This window comes from Oncorhynchus kisutch, linkage group LG14 (assembly GCF_002021735.2).
Source record: "Oncorhynchus kisutch isolate 150728-3 linkage group LG14, Okis_V2, whole genome shotgun sequence".
Classification (NCBI taxonomy): Eukaryota; Metazoa; Chordata; class Actinopteri; order Salmoniformes; family Salmonidae; genus Oncorhynchus; species Oncorhynchus kisutch.
This window is the reverse complement of record NC_034187.2, coordinates 11,143,272-11,150,054: the sequence shown is the minus strand read 5'-3', so window position 1 is coordinate 11,150,054 and position 6,783 is coordinate 11,143,272.

Here is a 6,783-nt window from a genome sequence, read left to right as displayed (position 1 = left end):
ATCCACCCCCTGACATTCTAGCATCCAACTGACATTCTAGCATCCAACTGACATTCTAGCATCCAACTGACATTCTAGCATCCAACTGACATTCTAGCATCCAACTGACATTCTAGCATCCAACTGACATTCTAGCATCCAACTGACATTCTAGCATCCAACTGACATTCTAGCATCCAACTGACATTCTAGCCATCCACCTGACATTCTAGTATCCAACTGACATTCTAGTATCCAACTGACATTCTAGTATCCAACTGACATTCTAATCCAACTGACATTCTAGCATCCAACTGACATTCTAGCATCCAACTGACATTCTAGCATCCAACTGACATTCTAGCATCCAACTGACATTCTAGCATCCACTGACATTCTAGCATCCAACTGACATTCTAGCATCCAACTGACATTCTAGCATCCAACTGACATTCTAGCATCCAACTGACATTCTAGTATCCAACTGACATTCTAGTATCCAACTGACATTCTAGCATCCAACTGACATTCTAGCATCCAACTGACATTCTACATCCAACTGACATTCTAACATCCAACTGACATTCTAGCATCCAACTGACATTCTAGCATCCAACTGACATTCTAGCATCCAACTGACATTCTAGCATCCAACTGACATTCTAGCATCCAACTGACATTCTAGCATCCAACTGACATTCTAGTATCCAACTGACATTCTAGCATCCACCTGACATTCTAGTTCTAACATCCAACTGACATTCTAGCATCCAACTGACATTCTAACATCCACTGACATTCTAGCATCCGACTGACATTCTAACATCCAACTGACATTCTAGCATCCACTGACATTCTAACATAAACTGACATTCTACATCCGACTGACATTCTCATCCAACTGACATTCTAACATCCAACTGACATTCTAACATCCAACTGACATTCTAGTTCTAGCATCAAACTGACATTCTAGTTCTAGCATCCACTGACATTCTAGTTCTAGCATCCAACTGACATTCTAACATCCAACTGACATTCTAGCATCCAACTGACATTCTAGCATCCAACTGACATTCTAGCATCCAACTGACATTCTAACATCCAACTGACATTCTAGCATCCAACTGACATTCTAGCATCCAACTGACATTCTAGCATCCAACTGAAACATCCAACTGACATTCTAGCATCCAACTGACATTCTAACATCCAACTGACATTCTAACATCCAACTGACATTCTAGCATCCAACTGACATTCTAGCATCCAACTGACATTCTAGCATCCACTGACATTCTAGCATCCAACTGACATTCTAGCATCCAACTGACATTCTAGTATCCAACTGACATTCTACATCCACTGACATTCTAGCATCCAACTGACATTCTAGCATCCAACTGACATTCTAGCATCCACTGACATTCTAGCATCCAACTGACATTCTAGCATCCAACTGACATTCTAGCATCCGACTGACATTCTAACATCCGACTGACATTCTAGCATCCACTGACATTCTAGGTATCCAACTGACATTCTAGTATCCAACTGACATTCTAGCATCCAACTGACATTCTAACATCCACTGACATTCTAGCATCCACCTGACATTCTAGTTCTAGTATCCGACTGACATTCTAGTATCCGACTGACATTCTAGTATCCGACTGACATTCTAGTATCCGACTGACATTCTAGTATCCGACTGACATTCTAGTCCGACTGACATTCTAGCATCCAACTGACATTCTAGCATCCGACTGACATTCTAGCATCCAACTGACATTCTAGCATCCAACTGACATTCTAGCATCCAACTGACATTCTAACATCCAACTGACATTCTAGCATCCACTGACATTCTAGCATCCAACTGACATTCTAGCATCCAACTGACATTCTAGCATCCACTGACATTCTAGCATCCAACTGACATTCTAGCATCCAACTGACATTCTAGCATCCAACTGACATTCTAGCATCCAACTGACATTCTAGTATCCAACTGACATTCTAGTATCCAACTGACATTCTAGCATCCAACTGACATTCTAGCATCCAACTGACATTCTAGCATCCAACTGACATTCTAGCATCCAACTGACATTCTAGCATCCAACTGACATTCTAGCATCCAACTGACATTCTAGCATCCAACTGACATTCTAGCATCCAACTGACATTCTAGCATCCAACTGACATTCTAGCATCCAACTGACATTCTAGTATCCAACTGACATTCTAGCATCCAACTGACATTCTAGCATCCAACTGACATTCTAGCATCCAACTGACATTCTAGCATCCAACTGACATTCTAGTTCCAACTGACATTCTAGTATCCAACTGACATTCTAGCATCCAACTGACATTCTAGCATCCAACTGACATTCTAGCATCCACCTGACATTCTAGTTCTAGTATCCAACTGACATTCTAGTATCCAACTGACATTCTAGTATCCAACTGACATTCTAGTATGTATCCAACTGACATTCTAGTATCCAACTGACATTCTAGTATCCAACTGACATTCTAGTATCCAACTGACATTCTAGTATCCAACTGACATTCTAGTATCCAACTGACATTCTAGTATCCAACTGACATTCTAGTATCCAACTGACATTCTAACATCCAACTGACATTCTAGTATCCAACTGACATTCTAGTATCCAACTGACATTCTAACATCCAACTGACATTCTAACATCCAACTGACATTCTAACATCCAACTGACATTCTAACATCCAACTGACATTCTAGTTCTAGCATCCAACTGACATCTAGTTCTAGCATCCAACTGACATTCTAGTCTAGCATCCAACTGACATTCTAACATCCAACTGACATTCTAGCATCCAACTGACATTCTAACATCCAACTGACATTCTAGCATCCAACTGACATTCTAGCATCCAACTGACATTCTAACATCCAACTGACATTCTAACATCCAACTGACATTCTAACATCCAACTGACATTCTAGCATCCAACTGACATTCTAACATCCAACTGACATTCTAGCATCCAACTGACATTCTAGCATCCAACTGACATTCTAGCATCCAACTGACATTCTAGTATCCAACTGACATTCTAGCATCCACCTGACATTCTAGTTCTAACATCCAACTGACATTCTAGCATCCAACTGACATTCTAACATCCAACTGACATTCTAGCATCCAACTGACATTCTAACATCCAACTGACATTCTAGCATCCAACTGACATTCTAACATAAACTGACATTCTAACATCCGACTGACATTCTAACATCCAACTGACATTCTACATCCAACTGACATTCTAACATCCACTGACATTCTAGTTCTAGCATCAAACTGACATTCTAGTTCTAGCATCCAACTGACATTCTAGTTCTAGCATCCCACTGACATTCTAACATCCAACTGACATTCTAACATCCAACTGACATTCTAGCATCCAACTGACATTCTAGCATCCAACTGACATTCTATACATCCAACTGACATTCTAACATCCAACTGACATTCTAGCATCCACTGACATTCTAGTATCCAACTGACATTCTAGTATCCAACTGACATTCTAGTATCCAACTGACATTCTAACATCCAACTGACATTCTAGTATCCAACTGACATTCTAGTATCCAACTGACATTCTAGTATCCAACTGACATTCTAACATCCAACTGACATTCTAACATCCAACTGACATTCTAACATCCAACTGACATTCTAGTTCTAGCATCCAACTGACATTCTAGTTCTAGCATCCAACTGACATTCTAGTTCTAGCATCCAACTGACATTCTAACATCCAACTGACATTCTAGCATCCAACTGACATTCTACATCCAACTGACATTCTAGCATCCAACTGACATTCTAGCATCCAACTGACATTCTAACATCCAACTGACATTCTAACATCCAACTGACATTCTAACATCCAACTGACATTCTAGCATCCAACTGACATTCTAACATCCAACTGACATTCTAGCATCCAACTGACATTCTAGCATCCAACTGACATTCTAGCATCCAACTGACATTCTAGTATCCAACTGACATTCTAGCATCCACCTGACATTCTAGTTCTATCCAACTGACATTCTAGCATCCAACTGACATTCTAACATCCACTGACATTCTAGCATCCAACTGACATTCTAACATCCAACTGACATTCTAGCATCCACTGACATTCTAACATCCAACTGACATTCTAACATCCAACTGACATTCTAACATCCAACTGACATTCTAACATCCAACTGACATTCTAACATCCAACTGACATTCTAGCATCAAACTGACATTCTAGTCTAGCATCCAACTGACATTCTAGTTCTAGCATCCAACTGACATTCTAGCATCCAACTGACATTCTAACATCCAACTGACATTCTAGCATCCAACTGACATTCTAGCATCCAACTGACATTCTAACATCCAACTGACATTCTAACATCCAACTGACATTCTAGCATCCAACTGACATTCTAGCATCCAACTGACATTCTAACATCCAACTGACATTCTAGCATCCAACTGACATTCTACATCCAACTGACATTCTAACATCCAACTGACATTCTAGCATCCAACTGACATTCTAGCATCCAACTGACATTCTAGCATCCAACTGACATTCTAGCATCCAACTGACATTCTAGCATCCAACTGACATTCTAGTATCCAACTGACATTCTAGCATCCACCTGACATTCTAGTTCTAACATCCAACTGACATTCTAGCATCCAACTGACATTCTACATCCAACTGACATTCTAGCATCCAACTGACATTCTAACATCCAACTGACATTCTAGCATCCAACTGACATTCTAACATCCGACTGACATTCTAGCATCCAACTGACATTCTAGGTATCCAACTGACATTCTAGTATCCAACTGACATTCTAGCATCCAACTGACATTCTACATCCAACTGACATTCTAGCATCCACCTGACATTCTAGTTCTAGTATCCGACTGACATTCTAGTATCCGACTGACATTCTAGTATCCGACTGACATTCTAGTATCCACTGACATTCTAGTATCCAACTGACATTCTAGTATCCACTGACATTCTAGTATCCGACTGACATTCTAGTATCCAACTGACATTCTAGTATCCAACTGACATTCTAACATCCAACTGACATTCTAGCATCCACTGACATTCTAGCATCCAACTGACATTCTAGCATCCAACTGACATTCTACATCCAACTGACATTCTAGCATCCAACTGACATTCTAACATCCAACTGACATTCTAGCATCCAACTGACATTCTAGCATCCAACTGACATTCTACATCCAACTGACATTCTAGCATCCAACTGACATTCTAGTATCCAACTGACATTCTAGCATCCACTGACATTCTAGTATCCAACTGACATTCTAGCATCCAACTGACATTCTAGCATCCAACTGACATTCTAGCATCCAACTGACATTCTAGCATCCAACTGACATTCTAGCATCCAACTGACATTCTAGCATCCAACTGACATTCTACATCCAACTGACATTCTAGCATCCAACTGACATTCTAGCATCCAACTGACATTCTAGCATCCAACTGACATTCTAGCATCCAACTGACATTCTAGCATCCAACTGACATTCTAGCATCCAACTGACATTCTAGCATCCAACTGACATTCTAGCATCCAACTGACATTCTAGCATCCAACTGACATTCTAGCATCCAACTGACATTCTAGCATCCACTGACATTCTATTTCTAGTATCCAACTGACATTCTAGTATCCAACTGACATTCTAGCATCCAACTGACATTCTAGATCCAACTGACATTCTAGCATCCAACTGACATTCTAGCATCCAACTGACATTCTAGTATCCCTGACATTCTAGTATCCACTGACATTCTAGTATCCAACTGACATTCTAGTATCCAACTGACATTAGTATCCACTGACATTCTAACATCCAACTGACATTCTAGCATCCAACTGACATTCTAGCATCCAACTGACATTCTAGCATCCAACTGACATTCTACATCCAACTGACATTCTAACATCCAACTGACATTCTAACATCCAACTGACATTCTAGTTTCTAGCATCCAACTGACATTCTAGTTCAGCTCCAACTGACATTCTAGTTCTAGCATCCAACTGACATTCTAGCATCCAACTGACATTCTAGCATCCAACTGACATTCTAAATCCAACTGACATTCTAGCATCCAACTGACATTCTAGCATCCAACTGACATTCTAGCATCCAACTGACATTCTACATCCAACTGACATTCTAGCATCCAACTGACATTCTAGCATCCAACTGACATTCTAGCATCCAACTGACATTCTAGCATCCAACTGACATTCTAGCATCCAACTGACATTCTAGCATCCACTGACATTCTAGTATCAACTGACATTCTAGCATCCACCTGACATTCTAGTTCTAACATCCAACTGACATTCTAGCATCCAACTGACATTCTAGCATCCAACTGACATTCTAGCATCCAACTGACATTCTAGCATCCAACTGACATTCTAGCATCCAACTGACAAGCCGGTCAAAACCATCTGTGGCCGCCTAGGCACACTGCCGGTCGGTGCTGGGGAGGTTCCTTTGGGAGTCGAGGCAGCAGAGGGCACACTGCCGGTCGGTGCTGGGGAGGTTCCTTTGGGAGTCGAGGCAGCAGGCAGGGCACTCTCGTGTCACCCCAGGTGAGTCGGCACCAGGCTCACCCAGAGCCCTCTGTTGCACACATGTTTTTGTATATTAATTTTCCTTA